Source organism: Felis catus, chromosome B1 (genome assembly GCF_018350175.1).
Source record: "Felis catus isolate Fca126 chromosome B1, F.catus_Fca126_mat1.0, whole genome shotgun sequence".
Classification (NCBI taxonomy): domain Eukaryota; kingdom Metazoa; phylum Chordata; class Mammalia; order Carnivora; family Felidae; genus Felis; species Felis catus.
In genome coordinates this window covers 88,708,864-88,732,239 of record NC_058371.1, presented here as the reverse complement: position 1 = coordinate 88,732,239, position 23,376 = coordinate 88,708,864, and the positions used below count along the sequence as shown (strand labels likewise).

Here is a 23,376-nt window from a genome sequence, read left to right as displayed (position 1 = left end):
GATAAATATGTTAAAGAGACAGGTCAAGGTCAGAGAGGTGTGACAATATTCTGTGATTTACCAGCTTTATTGAGGTATATAATTGAAATACAATAAACTACACATATGTAAAGTGTACATTTTGGTAAGTTTTGACACATGTATGCACATGAAATAATCGTCACAATAAAGATAATGAATATATCAATCATCCCTGAAAGCTTTCTTATGGCCTTAATGATCTCTCTCCCATTCTTCATAACACTTACCAAAAAGCATGGATTTGTTTGCATTCTCTGTCCAGAATTTAGCATAAATGAAGCATAAAGTATGATTTTTATGCTTTCACTCAGCATAATGATTTTGAGATTCATCCACATTGGTATGTATATTAATAGCTCATTCTTTTTTATTGCAGAATAGTATTTCATTGTATGGCTATATCTCAGTTGGTTTGCCCATTCACTGTGAAGGACATTTGGATTGGTTTCTGGTTTGGGCCATCAAAATTGAAATTATGTTGATCATTCATGTATAAGTTTTTGCATAAACATAATCTTCAATTACATAGGGTAGATGTCCAAGAGTGTGATTGCAGAGCCATGAGGTAAGATTACATTTAATTTTATAAGAATCAGTCATATTGTATTCCATAGTTATTATTCTATTTTATATTCCTAACAGTACTATATGAAAGATACAGTTTCTTCATATTTTCACCAGCATTTAGTATTGTCATGTTTGTGTACTTATGTATGTATATGTGTAATATGTAATGTGTACATATATATGTATATATATACTTCTAAAAATGTGTAGTGGTATCTAATCAAGGCATTAATTTGCATTGTTCTAAAAGCTAATGATGTAAACTTTGTTTTCTACACTTGTTTGCCACCTGTATTTTTTCTTTGATGAAATGTCTGTTCATGTTCATGTCTTTTGCCCATCTTTCATAATTGTATTTTACCATTCAGTTTTGAGAGTTATTTATGTATTCTGGATATAAGGATTCTGGTAGTTATGTGACTTGCTAATGTGTTCTTCCAGTTTGTGGCTTGTGTTTTCATCCTTTTAACAGGAAATTTCACAGGGCAAGATTTTTAATTTTTAATTTATCTTTTGGGATATTTTAAGCTACAAATGTAATTTTTATATAGTTACAATATTACTTTGATTATATAATTCAATTTGAGTATGATCTGATAGTTTGTGTCTTTCATGGAATTGGTCTATTTAATCTAAGTTGTCAAAATTGCATAAATTTGTTCATATTTCTCCCTTGTACTTTGACGTCTATGGAGTCTGTAGAATGTCCCCTCTTTCATTCCTGTATATTGGTTATTTTTAGCTATGTCAATATTGCTAGATTTGGATCAATTTTAATGATATTTTCAACAAACTGGCTTTTGTATCATTGATTGTTTTAAGTTATTTTATTCATTTTTGAGAGAGAGACACACAGAGAGAGAGAGAGAGAATGCAGGGGAGGGGCATAGAGAGAAGGAGAAAGAGAGAATGCCAAGCAGGCTCTCCACTGTCAGCACAGAGCCTGGTGCAGGGCTCAAACTCACAAACTGGGAGATCATGACCTGAGCTGAAATCAATAGTCAGATACTTACCTGACCGAGCCACCCAGATGGCCCTTCATTGATTTTTAAAACTATTTTTAAATCTTAAAGTTCACTGATTTCTTACTCTTTTTCTTCCTTTGCTTTGCTTTGATTTTATTTTGCTTTCCTTTTTATACTTCCTTGAGGTGGAAGCTTAGATTCTTGATTTGATATTATTCTTATTAGTTAACATAAATATTAAATATTATCATTTTTCCTCTCAGTACTACTTTAGCTATATACCACAAATTTTGATATGTTCTATTTTCACTTTCATACTATTTGATGTAATTTTTTTGTAATTTTTTACCTTGAGGCTTCCTTTTTTATCCATAAATTATTTAGAAGTATGCTATTTAATTTCCCAGTGTTTGAAAAAAATTAATTATATTGTTGTTATTGATTTTTTATTTGTTTCCAATTTGGTAAGAAAATATAGTCTGCATATTTTCAATTATTTTAAATTTGTAAGGTTTGATGACATCTGATATGTTTTACCTTGTTGAATATTTCATGGAAACTTGTACAGAATGTATATTTTACTACTACTTACTGGAATCTTTTATGAAGGTCAGTTATTCTCTTGGTTGATGGTGCTGTTTAGTTCTAAACCCTTGATGGTTTTCTGTCTAGTGGTTTTAGTAATTTCTGGGTGAGCAGTTTTTCCTCAACTGTAATATAGATTTGTTTATTTCTCCTTTAAGTTTTCAGGTTTTGCTTCAAATATTCTGAAGCTTTGTTTTTGGTACATGTCTTTTGGTGGATTGTCTTATTTTTATCTCCATTTGATGTATTTTCCGTCCCTGTTAACTTATGCATCCTATCTGTGATTAATATTCCTTTTATTAATGCCTCTATGTTATACCTTTTTGCACCATTTTTTTTTTCAATTGATGTGTATTGTTGTATTTGAAGGGAACTTCTTAAAGACAGCATATAATTGGTTAATAGCTTTTTGTGTTTGGTTTATTCTTTTTTTCACTCTACCATTCCCTTTCTTTTATGTGATATACTTAGACTTTTCACATTTAATGTAATAATTTATGTTAGGGGTTAAGTCTGCCATTTTCTTTTTATGTTTTCTGTTTGTTCTCTCTTTTTCCCCCTTTTCGATGTGTTTTATTGTTTCCTGACTTTCTGCAGATTAAACATTTTTTTTAGAATTCCATTTACATTTTTTCCATAATATTTTTTAGGGTATCTCTTTCTATAGTTTTTTTTAGTATTTTTTCTAAGTACTATATTATACATATATATCCATTATATATTCAAGTCTAGTGGGGTTATTTTAGTGAGTTTGGGAGGGGGTAAGGATTGTGATTGTCTATAAAGGCTAACAGTAGGGATCTTTAGGTGTCAAAACCCTTCTACATATTAATTTTGGTGATAGTTATACAAATACATACATGAATAGAGCTGCACAAACATAAACACACATATGAGTGCATGTAAAATGGATGAAATCTAAATAAGATCTGTGGATTTTGCTATGGCCAGGTTACTGGCTTGATTTTGTAATTACGGTAATGCAAACTATTACCATTTCAGGAAACTGAATGAAGGTTACCCAAGACTGCTCAGTGCTATTCTTTTCAACTTCCTCTGAATCTATAAGTTTATATACAAAGGTAAAGAAAATAGAGGTCATCTTTAATTTTATGTGAAGTCAGGAGAAAATGGAATCTTACCATAAAATTTTCAATACTGTAATATACTAAATTATAATAACAATTGGCTTCAGCCAAATAGACGTTTGAACTGGACTTTTAGCAAAGATGATTTAACTTTTAATTCTTAAATTATATATTAAAATTACATAAACACCTACATATAATTAGCATTGCACCCTCCCCTTTTTGCCCACTGCAGTAACAAGTTGTTCTTGTTCATAGACATGATTAATAACTTTGCATTAGTGAGCCGGACATTATCTTCATGGATAATCAAATATGCATTCTAATCCAATGAATATAGGCTGTATGACAATAAGGCAAAATTTTTGTAATTGAGTTAGTTTCACATAAACAATTACATTTGTATAGAAAAGAAGAGGAGAAGAGAAAACACCATGGTTCTGTAAATAGCCATATTATATTGATTAAGGATAATTATGTTCCATATTTATTAAAATATTTCACAGAGAAATGGCTAAGTGTACTTATATGGTAAATGTCTTCAATAAACGCACTTCTAAGGAAGGAGAATAAAACAAAATACAAATGATGTATGCCTGTATTTCATTTGTATAAGATCCATTAGCACAATTTCAATTAAAAAAATCACCATTATTTGAAATTGAACATGAGAAAAAGATGTTTTTTAAAACTTAAAATGTATTGTGATATTTAATATCACTAGAGAATTAGTAAACAATCATCCCTTCCTTTTTTCCTTTTTTTCCTTTTTTTCCCTTTCTTTCTGAATATATTCATTAAATGCACACATAATTGGGACTCCTTGGTGGCTCAGTTGGTTAAGCATCTAACTCAGTTTTGGCTCAAGTCATAATCTCTTCGTTTTGTGAGTTGGAGCCCCACATCTGGTTCTGTGTTGACAGTATGAAGCCCACTTAGGATTCTCTCTCTCGCTCTCTCTCTGCTCCTCCACCACTCATACTGTCTCTGTCTCCCTCAAAACTAAATAAACTGAAAATACATAATAAATACATAAAAAATTATACACATATATATCAGGTTGTAAAAATGTGAATATCATTTCTTTCATGTATCAGTTCTATAGACATCATACCCCAATTCACGTGTAAGACAGTTTTCCATATATTGAATTACTATTAATTAATTAATTAGATGAAAAAATAATAATAATAATAATAAATTGATTTTATGTTACTTGGCCATTTTGCAACTTCAAAATTCTCTTTAAAAAATCAATATTTGGAAAACAAATTAGGAATTCTGGGATTTTTTTTTTCTTGAGAGAACTGATGCCAGGGATATAATTCCCTTTCTTGCCACCTCATTCCCTTTTCTCACCACTCCCTCTCTCATGCCTCTTTCTCACCTGTTTATAATTCCAAAGACTCATAAGGGGTGCTTCCTTGGCATCACTTAGAGAGCTTGATTGAAAGCATACAAGACAATTGTTTTTCTCATGCTCGAGAAAGCCAAAGACCCTACATTTCTAAAACTTGTCAGTGAAAAGGTTGGGTAAAAACAGCACTGTCCAACAGAACTAGAGCCAGACGACTCTAACAACTGGAATACTGGTGAAATGGACAATGAGGGCTGGGGTCAGACCAAAGGAGTAGAGCAGAAAAGAATTTAATAAACCCAAAAAACACAGTGAGAGAAATCAATTTTATTTATTAATTTTCTTTAATTTCCAAACAAATGATTTCATTCTTACAATAATTAAATGTTCTGGACTTAAATATAAGCATGGCCAACTTGTCCCAGCTTGCCTGGGACTCTTCTGGTTTGAGCATTAAAAGTCCCAAGTCCTGGGAAATGCTTCAGTGCCTGGCCAACTGAGATGGTTGGTCACCCAAGGTGTCCCTTCTCACATGGCAGGCAAGAATTTCCTTATTTGTTATCAAGTAGAAGCTAAGTTTTAACCAATATAATTCTTTCTACGCCAAGGTGAAAATCTCGTATCTCAGTTCTCCCTTACATTTAAGGCCTTCCCATACCTTATACTTATTTTGTTATTGGAGAAGTCAACTTTAAATACTGCCAGATCCAAAGAGCAGAAATTCATCAGTAAATAAGAAAATCCTGTTACCCTTCTTGTTTCTCCATTCCCACAGGAAAGCCCTAAAGACAGTGATGCTTGTTAGAAATAGATGAGTCACATCAGAGGAAAAAAGAAAGTACCCATCACATTTCTCTTCCCTAGTTGCAGGTTCTCTCCAACTTCAGCTTTACTTGCAGGTGGGAGAAAAGATGTATCTTTCAATGTAGATAGAAGTGTTGCTTAATATCTTGGACTGGGTTTCTGATTGAGACTGTTTTGAGACTATTTTTAAGTGACCATATTCTATTAAGTTTTTATCCAGAGCCAGAGAAAACCACCCCAACCAGAATAAGTATTAGAAGATAAGAATATAATATGTGTTTATTACGTTCATGAATCATTCTTGTTCAACATACATACATGCATACATACATACATAAAATATAACAAATTTATACTCAAACACGCACGGACATTTTTACTTAAGTAGGTTTTTACTACAAATTCAGTGTAATTATCTCTGTCACTCGAAAACATTTCAAGACTCTTATATTTTATCCCAAATTATAAAATTGATAATGATTTTTAATGATTTGTTAGTGTTGATGGACAACTGGTTCTTGTTTATTTGTGTGTGTTTGTTTTTAAACAGTGATTTAGAAAAGTTACTTTTATCATTTCTAACTGACCACATTTCAATATCAAAGATTTTGATTAATTGAGCTGGTATTTTATAAAAAAAAAAAAAAAAGAAACACCCTTGGGGGCACCTGGGTGGCTCAGTTAATTAGATGTCCAACTTCGGCTCAGGTCATGATCTCACAGTTCTTGGGTTCTAGCCCCGTGTGGGGTCTGTGCTGACAGCTCAGAGCCTAGAGCCTGCTTCAGATTCCCACCCCCACCCTGCCTCTCTCTGTCCTCCCCAGACTTGCACTCTGTCTTCTTCTCTCCCAAAAACAAATAAACATTAGAAAAACAAAAATTAAAAAAACAAAAAACACCCCTGGTGGTCCTTCTGCCTATGGGTCTCAACCATACTTTAAGGAAACATTGTGCTGGCTAAATTTACCAAAGCATTTGTGGAATTATTGTCTAATGTGAAACAATACTTTGACTATATTTTAAATAGCGACATGCACTTGGCACTGTTTCTAAAACTTTTTTGGTTTTTGTTTTTAGTAGTAATCTCTCTTCCTGGAATCTCTGCTGTTTTAATATGAGCGATACAAAGAAACAAACAAAAAAAGGTCCTTGAAGTTAAATAAAGTTGGGTCAAATCCTCATTACTTATGTGTTCATGGGCAAGACAGTTAACGACTTGTTACCTAAATTTTCTTATTTTTAAATTGTAAAATGTAAAACAAATGATCTTAGGAAAAATGTTTTCGGGCATATAAAGCAGAGTGTTCAAGAAATTTCTTTCTTCTACAGTCTTTTCTTTACTGCCTTCATAACCTTGTTACCCAAAAGATAAATTTGCAATAGCCTTCCTCTTTTATGAAAAAGCGTAATCAAATATTTTGAATTAAAATCCCAATTTTTTTCATAACTTTATTATCGGATTCTCTCAGCACAATTTCTATACTTAAAATGGAAAAAATACATTAGTACTCGACCATTCTAAGCCCCTGGATTTCATCTTAACATCTTTTTTTGGTAGTCACATGGATTAAATCTGTAAAGATTATTCCACACTCTGAAAAATACACCAGTAATAATAACAACACTAAGAAGTTGCACTGTGACTATTTCACATCCATATCTGCATTACAAATAGCTATATTTTATGCATTTGTTTCTCTAATGGGGATAGGAAAATGACACAGGAGCCCTAGGGAAAAATAAATTCAATATCATTTCACACTCATTAACCATATAGAACCAGATGTTCATTATCAGTTCTGTAGAGAAATGCCAAAACATCTGAATGATTGGAAAAACAGTGTGTTTGATTAATGACTTTTTAGTAGATTAATACAGTTTTAAGTTATTTCAATCTCTATTGCTGAAATCTGAGTACCTTCTTCTATCTTAGCAAATATAACACAATAAATATAATTGCATTTATGTAAGTAAATTCTTTTTTCACACCATCCTAACTCTAAATTTAATTCATATGGATTATGTTGACTATGAAAGAAACTGAGAAATGGATACAGCTCTATTTTTAGAAAACAAGCTGAAAATATTTTTCTTCAGGAAATTTGTTTTCTTATCTTTTAATTCTTGGAAAGACTATGCTTAATTTAGGTTCACATTAATTGGACTGTTTTCGCTGAAACTTCCTTAAACTTTGCTCTTCTTTTGCCGTTTAAAAAGTTGTATTTTTGTGCCCTGAGAGAAGAAAACAAATGAAAAATAAATATATCTTTCACTGGCTTTTCCATTGAGGTGTAAGTCACACGTGGCCATATTCACCCTAGAAAAACTATAGTGTAATATATGTGACTATTGAGTAATAAACATCTCCCCGTGAGATAAAGTCGCAGTAAGTTGAATTTCCGAAATTGCAATTTCTATAACATACAGCACTGTCATTTGTGGTCTCAGTGTTGAGCAGCGGCACACTTCCAACCTTTATGCTGCAAAGACGGAATCCGTTCTATATTTAGATTCACAGCTGTTTGGCTTTTTTTCACAGATGCTGCCACTACTAAGATGAGCTTTAAAGAACAGAGGAATATGTCAAAATGTTTGTCTTTTATAGAGAAAATAAAAATAATTTATATTTAAAATGATTACTTGTTTTAGGATCAACATGTACTGAGCTCTTTGCACTAGGATTGCAAAGAATGAGGATACAAAGCAGGACACTTCACAGATCATGTCAGAAGTGAGAGAGCCTCATATTTGTAACCCAATATGGGTCCTTCTTCATCTCTCTTAAAAGCACTGAATACTCAGATTGGATCTACAGACAAAAACAAACAAACAAACAAAAAAAACCAGTTACTTAATTTCCCTGGATGCTGATTTATCTCTAATTAAACAGAATCATTAGTTCCTTCCATGGTTAAGGGAAGTAAGGGCAAAAGAAAAGTAGGTCAGGAGCGTTACATAACTCTACTCTTCCACATTAGTTATTATTTTGATTTGTGAGTTTTTTTAAATTTTTGTTAATGTTTATTTTTGAGAGAGACAGAGACAGAGACAGAGCATGAGTGGGGGAGGAGCAGAGAGAGGAGACACAGAATCCAAAACAGGCTCCAGGCTCTGAGCTGTCAGCACAGAACCCGACGCAGGGCTGGAACTCACGGATCTCGAGATCATGACCTGAGCCCAAGTTGGACACTTAACTGACTGAGCCACCCAGGTGCCCCTGATTTGTGAGATTTGAGTGAAGTACCGAAAAGCACAAACTTGGAAATGAGGTATACCTGACCTTATCAACCTCGTACTTCTGGTTATTTAATTGGTGTTTAGTTATTTCACTTCTTGCTCTTCTATTTCTTTTCCTCTTTACAACAAGGGTAATAACGTTTTCTTCATCAGAGTTGTTTGAGGATTAAATTACACTGAATATAAGGTGCTAGTACAACGTTTAGCATATAAAACACTAAATTGTTTTTATTAAAATTATTACTATTTTATTCTTTTTTAAAAGTGTATTTAATTATTTTGAAAGAGAGAGAGAGAGAGCACAAGCAGGAGTGGGGCAGAGAGAGAGAGGGAGAGAGGGAGAGAGAGAGAGAGAGAGAGAGAATCCCAAGCAGACTCTGCACTGTCAGCACAGCGCTCGATGTGGGGCTCGATCCCAAAAACTGTGAGATAATGACCTGAGCCAAAATTAATAGACAGATGTTTAACCAACTGTCTTTGTCTTTTTCCTTCTTTTAAATCACGAAATCACTCTTGCACATATTAAAACATTATGTTTCATTTTTATAAGTTGGGAATGTATTATCCACATTCTCAGTATCTTGATTTTTAAATTAGCTAACAATATATCCTAAAGATTTTGTTATACAATACTGGAGTATAGTCATTTAAAATTTGTATTGGTTATCAATAATTTAATTAGCCCTCTGCTAAATGTTTGTGTTATTTACATTTTGTATGTGTTATTATTACAAATGATGTTCTATAGAAACTTAATTAATGAGCATTTTAAATTTTTTTTTTAACATTTACTCATTTTTCAGAGACAGAGAGAGAGTGCAAGAGAGGGTGGGGCAGAGAGACAGGGAGAGACAGATTCCCAAGCAGGCCCCAGGCTCTGAGCTTTCAGCACAGAGCCCAACAAGGGGCTGGAACCCATGAGCAGTGAGATCATGATCTGAGGTGGCCCAATGAACATCTTTTGATACAATTAGTAGTAAATACATGACAAAATGTCTACTGGATAAACTGTTGTAGGAAAAAGTATGTACATATTCAATTTAATAAATAATGCCAGGCTGCCATATGGTAGTGACTATTTCTCCATATTCTACTATTATCAAAATTTTAATTATGATAAATTACTACTACATAGATCTAAAGTTGTACTATAGCTTTAATTATATTTTGCTATCTAGACTTTATATCAATGCATTAGTAGAACTTTGACCTGAGAAAAGTAATTTATCTCAGCTATGTTTCTTTTACCCTTATCAGAAAAATGAAACAACAACAACAACAACAACAGCAGCATATTCTTATGGGATCTTTATACTGATGAACTGTTACAATGAATACAAAGGTCCTCATACATGTTAAATGCTCACTTAAAAAATAAATTGGAACTTTTTTCTATTATTGAAGAATATTTACTAAAATATAATTTCCTGTAGTAAAATTAAGCAGTATACTTTCTTGGAATCAAGGAAAGCAATATAACTCTTGTTTAATCACTGCTAGATTCCCTATCTTGAGTGCAAGCAATATTTGACCATTCATCATTGTGTATAATACCTGGGACGTTTTCAATATGTGGTAAAGCTAGTTGGAAAGGATCATGCTCAATTAAAATTCTTTTTTTTAATTAAAATTTTCAAAAATGTATATTTATATTTGAGAGAGAGAGAGAGAGAGCACAAGCAGGGGAGGGGCAGAGAGAGAAGGAGACACAGAATCTGAAGCAGGTTCCAGGCTCTGAGCTGTCAGCGCAGAGCCCAACATGGGGCACAAACCCATGAACCATAAGGTCATGACCTGAGCTGAAGTCTGATGATTAATCGACTGAGCCACCCAGGCGCCCCTCAATTAAAATTCTCAAGGAGATTTTCACCAATTTCTTTTTGTGTTTTAAAAATTCATGTTTTTATTCAGAGAAATAAATCACGTTCACTTAACCCTGGAAATGCTTATCCCTGAAATGTAAAATAATCACTAGAAAGATTTTATAGGTGTGTGGTAGAGAGAAATGACTGTCCTCAATTCTTTTTCTTTTTTTCCTCCTTAGCACTCCAAATCCTTTGCCACTTGACTTCGCATTCCTTCCCCATGTTTTGGGCCAGAGTTAATATTTATCTATCAATCTATTTAGAGAGAATGACTGACTTAACATGGATGATTAAAATGGTTTTTGACACAAGTGAGCTCAATGATGGAAATAAAAGTTATAAGAAAATGTCTTTAAGTATCTAGAATTAATCATGCAATTGAAAAGAATTACTTTTCTTCAGAAGTTTCATATTTCATTATGATATCATCTATTTGGCTCTTCTCATATGTCTGAAATATCCATGCTAAAGAAATCAAGTCTGAAATAAAGGTAGAGAAAGGTCTAATTACTGTCCTAGATTGTCAACCTCGCGCTAAGTTGGAAATTAAGATAGAATAACTAAGTTTAAATATGTATCTTTCAGGGGCGCCTTTGTGGCTCAGTCGGTTGAGCATCCGACTTCAGCTCAGGTCATGATCTCACAGCTTGTGAGTTCAAGCCCTGCGTCAGGCTCTGTGCTGACAGCTCCAAGCCTGGAGCCTATTTCAGATTCTGTGTCTCCCTCTCTCTCTGCCCCAACCGACTCGCATTCTGTCTCTGTCTCTCTCAAAAATAAAATAAACATTAAAAATTTTTAATATATATCTTTCAGTAGAATTTACTGTACAAATGAAATGAATCATTCGATCTAACTAAAAAAAGTTCAAAATATTTTATGACTTTCTTAGTTAATATGCTAATGACTTTTTTTTCCTTTGCTCAAAACTCCAACCACATTTATCTTGTAGTCTAAGCTCATGCCTGATATATACTGGATTATTAAATAAATCTATTGAATAAATGATACATAAATACATAAACCAATTAACTAAAATATGCTTTAAATAATTAATACATGAATTAATAAATCATGGAATATACATAAAGTAACACGAAAATGCCTGCAGAAGCACTCAGATATATTAAAACGACTCAATAATAGCTAAAAGCATTACAATATTTTAATCATTCCATTGTAAACATGTCTGGCCTAAAACAAATTATAATACATTTTTAAAGTAAAATGTATATTATTTTCATGTGAAAAATAATTAGAAACAGAATGTGTTCATTTAGAGGAGATATTCTTTAACATTCATTGACAGGATAAATTGTATTGCTATCATTCCAAAATGTAACTTCTGTAATCAATTTACTATTTTTGCTTCTGTGAAGCATTTATGTATGTGGAGATCACACATTTCTTTCTCAGACTGGCTGTCTGCTGAGGCTGATAATATCCAAAAATTGCATACCTTTCTGACACTGGAAAACTTATCTTTTTGAATGTTTTGGCATCTGTACTATCCTTTGGTGTATTGGAGTCTGAAAATTCAAATAATATGCTTTCAAAAGGAAATAATCCTGGCAGAGATTAAAAATGAGTGATTTTAATCCCAAACAGTATATTTTACTGCTTTTATCTTCTGCAAGATACTTCGACCATAAAAACTTGCAAAAATACACCACTGGTGAGATCTCAACTTTCTCATCATCAGTGAGCTGTGTGCATTCATCAAATCTCTTGAATGTTTCCTTAAGCAGCCTCTTGGAGGCCAATGATCTTATACCTAGGATTTCTGTCAAGCCTTAGCTCTTAGAAAGAAACATGGCTTATTACTTAAACATAGGAATCAAAAGTATAGAGATTTGGTGGCACTGATTCACAGAATGCTAGACTATTGTAAGGTGTGTCAACCTAAACAATATGATTATGTCTATATATTTCCATCTCAGAGGCAGTAATAATTCTTTGGTTTCTGACTTCATAGCACGCAGTGGGCATGTAAGAAGTTCAATCCCTTTACAAGAAAGTCACTTAACATGTCAAAGAAGTAGCATGACAGGAGCAAAATAATTTTTCTTACTCTGGATTTATTGTACTCTTTCTTAAGACCTATTTCGGTAATTGAAACAATTTTTAAAAGACTTTTTCATTTAAAAAGGACATTTGAAGCAAAATACGAATTTTAAGAATAATATTTAATTTGCATACAAATAGAGGTTTATTCCTTTAAAATGAACAAACATTATGGCCTACTGAAAAGTGTTAATTTTTTAAGTCTACCATTTCACTAATAAAATGTGGGCAAACTAGGCATATGTAATAAAATTAACCATCTTGGTAACCAAAATAAGGGTTTAGACTTTTTATCAGATAAGCAGATGGGCTTTATTTATATAATATATGGAACCCAATTAAATGTATTAAATTCACTATACAAGTAATTAAATAGTCTAACTTAGATGACAACAACTCAAGACAGTCTTAGACTCAGGAGAAATTCTCAAAATTTTCTACTCTATCCATGAATTCAGTAAAGTCCCCATACATACCTTCAGAATAGATATAGTACCTAAAACTCTCTATCAAAGAAAGTATTCCATTTTTTTAAATTCAGTATCATATTAAAACACACACATACACACACCATTTGTTATATAGAGCTAAAATCAGGCTTCTGACTTTACAGCTTCTACTTGCTAAATGTAATTCTAATGTCTTCAGAATCAGAGTAAATCCACTTCAAGTTCAACAAGATAACTCTTCACATTTATGAAAAAAATACATTTATCTTATGAATTACATCTATTTTAAATCAAATGTACCAAGTTCTTAGAATCCATAGGCAATAAACCAACAACGTTAGAATAAACAGCCAAAACATGGTCCTTTATTTATGATAAATCCAAGAGTTTGACACTTATATCTATCACTAAACATACAGCACTAGAGGTAAAGGAAATGAAAACAAATGCCACTAAAAGACAGTGAACAACATAATATTATAACACAAATATGTAAAACTTCCACATGAAACAGATTTAAGTGGAGTTTCTCTTGTTAAAAGAAGGGTGAAGAGCACAAGGGGACATTCAATGAATTTCTCCTTCACTTCTCCTGTAGCAACACAGGCTCAACCAAGGAGAGACTTTAGCCTCTAAGGAGTAGAGTTTAAAACAGTTAAATATGAAGTTTGATGCAAAAACCCTTTCAATATTAGCAAAAAATAGTAATAATCATTTCAGTATAAGAGGGATCCCCTTCTTCCTCATCCTCATCAACAACTGTTATTTCCTGAGTTCTTAATTTTAGTCATTCTGACGGATATGAGGTGGTATTTCATCATGGTTTTGATTTGTATTTCTCTCTTGATGAGTGATGTTGAGCATCTTTTCATGTGTCTGTTAGCCCTCTGGATGTCTTCTTCGGAAAAGTGTCTATTCATGTCTTTTGCTGGATTATTTATTTTTTTCATGTTGAGTTTATAATTTCTTTATAGATTTAGGATACTAACCCTTTATCAGATATGTCATTTGCAAATTACTTCTCCCATTCTGAAAGTTGCCTTTTAGTTTTGTTGATTGTTCACTGTGCGGTTTATATCTTGATGAGGTCCCAATAGTTCATTTTTGCTTTTGTTTCTCTTGCATCAGACATGTCTAGTAAAAAGTTGCTGTAACCGAGGCCAACTGATAATTTTGTATATTTCTCCAAGAAAATTGAAAAAGAAATTTCACAATAAGCTCTCATCTCCACATATACCCATCTAACTTGAGCTATTCTACTTCCTTTTCTCCTAGTACTGAGCAAACTTCCTTTATAACTACAATGTACAACCCTTCTACTTGCTTTCTAAATTCTATCCTCATTTATCTACTTAAGAGCAAAATATGGCAACTGAGTATTCATTTAAAAAGCTGAAAGAATACCCACCTTTTGCCCCACATATCTGGAATGTGTCAGTCATTTGGGACTTCTTAAGACATAACTTTACTCAGTCATTCAATGACATAACTCAGTGTTCAATTTTGCAGATCCCACATTATTCAATAGTAAGATTATCAGGCTGTTAGAATAAGCCCATGTTAAACTAAAATGTGTATATGTTTAGAGCTAGGAATTTAAGGGACCATCCAATAATCTATAAATTATTTTGTAAACTAAAATTTAAATTAATATTTTAATAAAATGACATCTTCATGACGTGTATGAAATGCTTATTCCTTGCTTATGCAAGAAATTATATATTAACTCCAGATATCTATTACTCCTAACAAGTTTTTTTCATAGATTACATACAGTTTTATCAAATTATTTTATTTTGCAATGCTACTGCAAATAGATTGTTTTACAAAGTATGTTCTAATTAAATATCAAAGACATAAAACAGGATGCATACCTGTAATCCACAGGAAAACATTGCTATAAGACATGAATTATTTTATATATTAAAATCTCTTTGAAAATATCAACTGTTAAATAACAGTATCGTCCATTAAAGTCAAATATCCAAGAGATGAAAGCTCTAGAGAGGAAGAATAAAGTAATACTGATGGAGAAGAGCCTGGGTCGCTCACTCAGTTAAGCGTCCGCCTTCGGCTCAGATCATGATCTCACAGTTTGTGAGTTCAAGCCCTGCCTGTGTCAGGCTCTGTGCTGACAGCTCTGAGCCTGGAACCTGCTTTGGATTCTGTGTTTTCCTCTCTCTCTGCCCCTCCCCGTTCATGCTATCTCTCTCAAAAATAAACATTAAAAAAAAAGCAATACTGATGGAATATGGCTATATAATGATTACTTTATAGAGACAAGAAAAAAGCCTGAGAAAACAGACTGGACCCCTGGCAGATGCTTATGTTGGGTTACACTGAAATGAGTAGATTTTTTAGAACTCCACTCTGGGTTGAAGTGACATTATTAGGAAATGGAGCAGTCTCAAAACACAGCTGTTCCCTCTCAAAATTAGTACAAAATTTTGAATCTGCATGGGAAAGAAAGCTAAAGAGCTTTGCTGAAAACATTATAAAGAGTTGGGATTAATTGCCCACGGTCTTTCAGGACTAAAGAAAGGAATCTTTAAAAGGGTTTCAATTGAAATTGTTGGAGGGCCACATCCTAAAGATGAACCAGATGTAGTAATCTTGCTAAATGGTAATTCAACTCAGGTCTAGTTTCCTTTCTGGCAAGACTGAGGTGATCAGCCTCAAATCTGTATTATAGGAAATAATGAATGGTTTCTGAAGAAGCCTAATGTCATAGTCTATAGCTAATTTATGTAAAATCTTCAATGTATAATCTGCATAACGTTCAAGATGAAACCATGTCAAAGATGTAGATCCTGAGGTGTTCTAAGAATTAGAGCTTTTCAAGCAAGGACTTTAAAATAATATGATCTGTATGATTAAAATAATAGAGAAAAAGTGGACAAAATAGACAAAAATAAGATTATAGTAAAAGATTTGAATGTACAGAAAAGATCAAATAAATATAGAAGTGAAAATAAAATAAAAGTATTTGAAATTAAATTAATAAATGGATTATTGACATGTTAGATTCAGCAGTACCAACTAAAAGTAAAATGAACAACAGGTCAGTAAAAATGTCAGAATTAAAGCACAGAAATAGAAGAAAGGGGAAATGATTAAGGTATAAGGGACACATGAAATATTCTCTAAAAGAAAAATAAGCAACACAACTACAAGGAAGGAAGTAACACAAATAAAAGCATATACAAATGAAGAGAAAACAAATATACAATAAGGAATACCTACAAATTAAAAGCTGATCCTTTAAAAGATTAACAAAACATGATGAACCTTTAAAAAGACTAGGTAAAGTGAGTGAGAGAAATGTGAGAGAAAGAGAAAGAATACTTACTCTTATCAGAAATAAAAATGGAGACATCAGTACAGATTTTATAGCTACCAAAAGAAAATAAATCCTTTAAGTAAATTTCATAAAAAAAAAGAATGCCTTAAAAATATCCTACAACTTGGGGTGCCAGGGTGGCTCAGTCAGTTAAGCATCCAACTCTTGATTTTGACTCAGGTAATGATCTCAGTTAGTGGGATCAAACCTCATGTGAGGGTCCACACTGATAACACAGAGCTTGCTTGGGATTCTCTGTCTCCTTCTTTCTCTGCCCCTTCCCCATTCACAAGTACAGTCTCTCTCTCTCTCTCTCTCTCTCTCTCTCTCTCTCTCTCTCTCAAAATAAATAAATAAACTTAAAAAAATCCTACAAAGTTGGCTGTAGAATATATAGAAAAGTCTGAACATTAATGATATTGAATATCTTGTTATAAATCACTGTTGCAAAGAAAACAGACCCAGATATTTTATCAGTCAATTTTTCCAAATCATTTACAGGGACAAAAAAATAATAGTAATGTTCCACAGAGTAGAAAAATAAGTTTCTTAGCAAATTTTATGATTCCCAATAACCTGAATACTAAATCCTAAAAAGGGATATAAGAGAAGAAAATTACACATCAGCCTACCTGTGACCAAATATCATAAGACAAAGTCCTAAGATATAAAACACACCTTAACAAACTCAAAAGAATAGAAATGATACATTGTCTATTCATAGGCTACAGTGGAATTACACTAGAAATCAATCAGAGAAATAGATGGAAACTCCCTAAGTACTTGGAAATTAAAACAACATATTTCTGAAAAAAACAAGTTAAAAAAGAAATTTGAGAAAATGCTTAATATTTTGATCTAAATGAAAATGAAATACAAATAAATAAAATTTGTGAAATGCACCGACAGCAGTGCTTACCGGGAAATTTATAGGACTGAATCCATATGTTAGAGGAGAAGAAAGACCTAATGTTAGTAATCTAAGCTTCCACATTAGAAAACTAGAAAAGATGAGCAAATTAAAAACAAAGTAGGCAGAAAAAAAGAAATAAGAATTAAAGCAGAAATCATTGCAATTGAATGTAAGAAATCAATTAGAAAATATCAATAAAACCTAAATTTGGATCGTTGAGAAGGTCAATAAGCCTCTAGCCAGGTCAACTAAGAAAAAGAGAAGTGAAAGAGAGTCATCACTACAAATCCGATGGATGTCAAACCGATAAGTGCCTGTGCAAGTGTGCACACACCAAACAACCAAACAAACCATATAAAGATACAACTAACTAAAATCAAGATATACATAAAATATAATAAATCATAATCAAACTAGGGTTGTTTCAGAAATGCAAGGCTAGCTCATTACTCAAAACTCAGCCAATATGATTTACTGTATTAATTCAGAAAAGCAGAAAACCCATATGATTTTCATCATAGTTGTAAATCAGACTTTTGACAAAATTCAAACTCTATGCATGATTTTAAAAATTTATTTAGTGAGCCAAACATAGAAGATAAGTCTTTAATCTGTTAAATAATTTATACCAATAAATGGCAAACATCTTGTGCAATGATGAAATAGTAAATATTTTCTTTGAGTTTGAGAATGAGACAAAAATTCCTACATTTATCAATAGTGTAGTAGAGATCCTCATCACTGTATTCATGTAAGAAATATATGTAAAAGACATAAATATTGGATACAAATTCAGCATACAAAATCAATAGAATTTCTGTAAACCAGGAACAAATAATATGAAAATCAGGGTTTAAATAATATTCAAAATATCATTACATATAATAAATTCTTAAGAATAAATCTAAAATTGTATAAGATCTCAACACTGCTATGTATAAAACATTACTAAGACAAATGAAAGAACTAAATACAATATTTTATAGATTTTCATTTTCCAAAATATAGAGTCAATTCAATAACCAAAATTTATTCAAGCTCTAAAAATGAAAATTTACAATAAAATTTTAAAGATTTAAAAAATTTTTTTTTTACATTTATTTATTTTTGAGAGACAGCGTGAGCAGGAGGGGCAGAGAGAGAGGGAGACATAGAAGCAGAAGCAGGCTCCGGGCTCTGAGCTGTCAGCACAGAGCCCGATGTGGTGCTCGATCCCACAAACTGTGAGATCATGACCTGAGCTGAAGTCGGACGCTTAACCAACTGAGCCACCCAGGCGCCCCAAATTTTAAAGATTTTAAACTTCTTTAAAGGGCCAAGACAAGTTAAACTTGGAGAGGAGTATAGCTGAAGGAATTATTACACCAAATAGTCACAACTTTTTAGCCTTGTGTTAAAATGATAGTGTGGTATTGACACAAAGTAAAACAAAATATGTACAGAAGCAGATCCATCCCTGACTTAGGACATAAGTGACACTTGTTAAAAATACATTTTGACCTCTGTCATATCTATGCATATATGCATGCATACGCTCAGAAGTATTACAGATTGTAAGGTAGAAGGTATTTTAAAAATCTTGTAGAGGAATATATATGAGAATATACATGGTCAGGAGACCATGGAATAAGCAAAACTTCTCTAAACAGAGGACAAAGATGCTTACCATTAAGAAAAGTTTGGCAAATTTGGTCATTTGGAAACTTCTGCTTATCAAAATACTGGTATGAGAGACCAAATACCTCCTAAAGCAATAAATCATATGTATAATTTATATATATGAATATATGTATAATTTATATATAAATATATATGAATATATATATGAATCCAGCATATATGCAAGATCATAAAACAGAACACTATTAATACCCCATGAAGCATTACTCACGTCCATTGTAGTCATTATCAAAGTCTTTTCCCCTTAAGAGTCACACTTTCCTGACTTCTAACACTACAAATGATACTTATTTCCTTCATTTAAGTGGAATCATAGAAAAAAAAACTATATATATATATATATATATATAAACATATATATATATATATATATATAAACATATATATGTATATAATATGTGGTCTATTTCACTCAATATATTTTTGTAAGATTTATCCACACTGTCATAACTGTCTTTGCTATATAGAATTCCATTGTATGATAAAACCACATTTATATTTCCTTTATCTTACACTGTAGACATTTGGATACTCTAGACAGAAGGATATTCTAAAATATAAACATTATAAATTGTTGTATTTTGGTCAAGATATGAACAAAACCAACCAAATTTTATTTATACATCTGAGATAATAAAATGAATTATAGATTTTACATTCAGCTACTTTGACCGAATGGTTGTACCAATTTATATTTCCATATGTGAGATTTCCAATTCTACATCTTCACCTAATACTGTCACCCCTTGCAAGGGCTAGAGGACAGTGGGGTGATGTCATATGGTGGAATATTGATTTTAGTTATATCACTTCCTAGAATCTGCTCACAGGCCAACTATCACCGTGATGTTGTCGACCGATAAATACATTTCTAGGTTTTCTGAATATATTTTTAAAGAAAAATCTAGTAGTGCATGGAAATACAGAGGTTTGTTGTTTGAAGTAAACCATCCAAAATTATTCTTCCCATTCTAGAGTAGAACTTACTTACAAATGCCTCCTTCTAGGGTCTTATATGCCAATTTTCAGATTCAGAAACTTTATTTGAGTAGGCAATATAATTTATCAGATTCAGTAATCAACCTGAGAATGCCAGTATAGTATTTTGTTTAAGGCACTGATTCTGGGCCAGGCTGCTTAGATTGAATCCTGGTTAGATGGTTAGTTATCACTTTCTAACCATGAGGCCTTAAACAAGTTACTTAACTTCACTGTTCTCAGTCATACACTCTAGAAGATAAGGATATTACCAGGGTCGTTGTAAGTATTACATGGGATAAATACAAATAAGGCGAAAAGAACAGTATCTTCTCGTTACAAATGCTTTCTAAGCATTAACTATTACGTGAGGATAAGATTTTAAGCTGAAAAGCTAATAAAAGAGTGATGTGCATTAGTTTAATACAATTTCCACCCTGACATACTCCTTTGATGACTGAGACCAAAACCAGAACTCACTAGAGAAGCAATTTAGAAAAATTGTCATTCACTGTTGGTCCATATAAGGAATGACTGAACTGAAAGCCAGGAGATTACATTTTCTCTTAGAATAAGAAGAAATTGCCATTAGTTGACAGGAAATAGACGGAAAGGTCCATATTGTTTGGTATAGCAAAAGATATGTCTTTTCAGATGTTATATAAAAGAACCATTTGCCACTCAGAAAGTAATCACCTTTCTATTGCTTCCTTCCATCCATTGTCCAAAATTTCACTCATTTATTGTCCCTTGAAGAAGCAGTAGACATTGAAAACAAAGTTCACTCTTCCCTTTTGCAGGCAACAAATCAGGCTGAAAAAATACACTGGCATTGTGTGGACTCCTGAGTCAGCAAAATTTGTAAGACTGAATGAGGATGAGCAGTCTGGACTTTTATCATTTCTTCTTATCAGATCTGACAGAATGGTGACTTTGGAGGTGAATGAATGTCTATGTATACAGGACAACTTGCAAAGACTGAGGGTCACTAATATGAGATATTACAAAATATTAGTTGGACAGATGCATTTTTTTCTCCATAAAATAAATCTATTTGCTATCCTTCTTTCACTAAGTTTAAGCTATGTGACTTGTTACATAGGAGAAGTCAATTGCAAGTACAGTGAAAAATAATTCAAATACGTTATTGACAAGCTCCCAATTAACAAGAAGGAAAAGTAGATAACACCTTTATTTCCAGAAGTTAGATAGAAAAAGTAGAGGGTACAGGGAAAAGAAAAGTATAACAAATCCTTTTGCTGTCGTCCTTGAGGCTGAAACAAAGGAAGGTGAGTATTCAGTGAAGAAAAGCTCCTATAGGATGCAAGAAGGAATTCATGAACTAATGGATGTTGTATACTGCTATGCATTTTCTCCTTTGACAGAAGATTGTTCCTAAGTCAAAAACAGCAGTTTAACTGCAGGACATTCAAAAATACAGCAACACATTTTTAGATAAGAAGAGGCCAGAGTTTCTATTTCTCAGCTTTCACATCACTTTGAAAGGATACACCTATTCCTGCATACGCCTGCCATGTGCTCCTTCAGATGGTGGCAGGTTGAACTGATTTACCAGGAACTGAATGAAGAGACAGCCAAGCTTCAGAAAGAACCAAGATGGTGCTAAGTCACTTGAAGGCAAACTCCAGAACTTTGACAGCAACCGGAGCATAGATCACTTCTATAGCAAACATCTATGGGAAGCTCTTTGGCCAGGTGTATGAGGGATGTAGATAGAGGTGAGCAAAAGACTCAAGGTTACCAAAAGGATGAACTGTCCCTCTTCAACCACTATGATGACACTTAAGCTGTTCTTCAAACACAGTAGACATCTGTGAGGGTCAATCAATAACAGAAAAACAACCCTGATAAGGAGTTAAATCTTTAGTAAATATCAGAAGAGCAAAAATTCTACTTTATTCTAGGCAGCCCAGCTAAATTATTACAGGTCTCTGCTTCCCTTTCAGCTGAAAGTAGTCATATAGATGTAGGTAAAGGGTACTGAGACTTCTGGAAATTCCTTAAATGGAAGACAAACAGCCTGTTTACTGACCTCCTTTCTTCTACTTGGAATGTGGGTATTATAGACGGAATTATAGATGATTTCTTGTGACTCTGAAATTAGAACGTCATGTTAATCATGGCAGAGGGAAAAGATAGAAGATGCCTTGGTCCCCGAAGGACTATGGGGGTGTCAGGCCAGCTGTGATCCTCCTTTCTCCAGAACTGGGTCTGAACTGCCAATTTTTCAAATAGTGCTATATGACAGAAAAATATTTTAAACTGATAATATTTGTGTTTTCTGTTCCCTAAGTGATACAGAATTTGGTACCTAAAGCTATAATGCTGCATAAATGTGGAACTGATGAACAGAGAGTCTGGGAGGTAAATAATGAGGACTAACAGATATCAATTGGAAATTTCAGCGTGGAAACCTAGTGACCCTTGTAATCCATTGGTAGATGAGTTGGTCAAACTTTCACCTTCCTTTTATTTTTACCTTTTGATTTTTTTATTACTCAGAAAAAGTTCCTTTTTTTTTTTTAGCTTTCTGACTTTGTTCTTATGCCTTCCACACTTTCACTATGATTTACTGTTCCTTGATAAGGAAAGCGTGCTTGATCCTGTCACCAACACAGTTAGCACACGTGGAACAACTATGCGCCCTGCTGATGTGTGGTTTGTTTTAGACAATCTCATAAGAACTGTAGGTTTCATACCATAAACTCCTCAAAGTCGGCCTGGGCTCACGCCACATGCAGATTTTTGGTGCTTTCCTACCCTTTTTGGTATAAAGGAAACGATTCTATTAGCAGGGGTTCGGGGCACCCTGGTTTTGTTAGAGGTTGTATTGTAGAACAGTCCACGATGATATGTCAAACACTGGACCACTCGGAATGCCTATGGACACGGTCTCTGGAGGAGGTACCTTTCTTTTTTTGAATAGTAGACTGAGTCATCAGACTATAGTGCTAAGATGAATTAAGAAAAGATTCAGAGTATTGGCGCATATTGGCTGTTTTGTATTGTGTTTAGCAAAATCCTATACAACAGAAAAGTCAGACTAGAGCTAGTCACTCTCTAAGGTAAGAGAAATCACAACACCATTAAGTGATGCCTTTACATTGCTAAGAAAGGCAAAGTTGGCGGAGTCAACCTTGGGGCAGTGCAGGGCTGAAGAACCAAGTGCTACCCTTCTCCAATCTGAAATGATTTACCTGGGGATAAAGTGACATGGCACATGGTATACATTCTCATGGGCACAAATGCTGGACATTTAAAGAAGATCTAAATGATCATTTGAGAGGCAAAACAGTTTTATTACAACTACTATGTGACCCCTTGGGGAGCAATGTCAGACGCAATTATCTCTGGAATCTTCAAAATTCCTTGGGCTTTGCCTGGTTAAAAACAACAAACAAACAAACAACAAACAAACATCCTATGGAATGGGCAAGGTACTAAA

General features: G+C 33.1%; 1 pseudogene; it reads right to left on the bottom strand.

The window, feature by feature from the left end:
• Positions 1–7,831: 7,831 nt before the first annotated feature.
• LOC109499360 lies at positions 7,832–23,146 on the bottom strand (annotated as a pseudogene).
• Between the last annotated feature and the right edge of the window lie 230 nt (positions 23,147–23,376).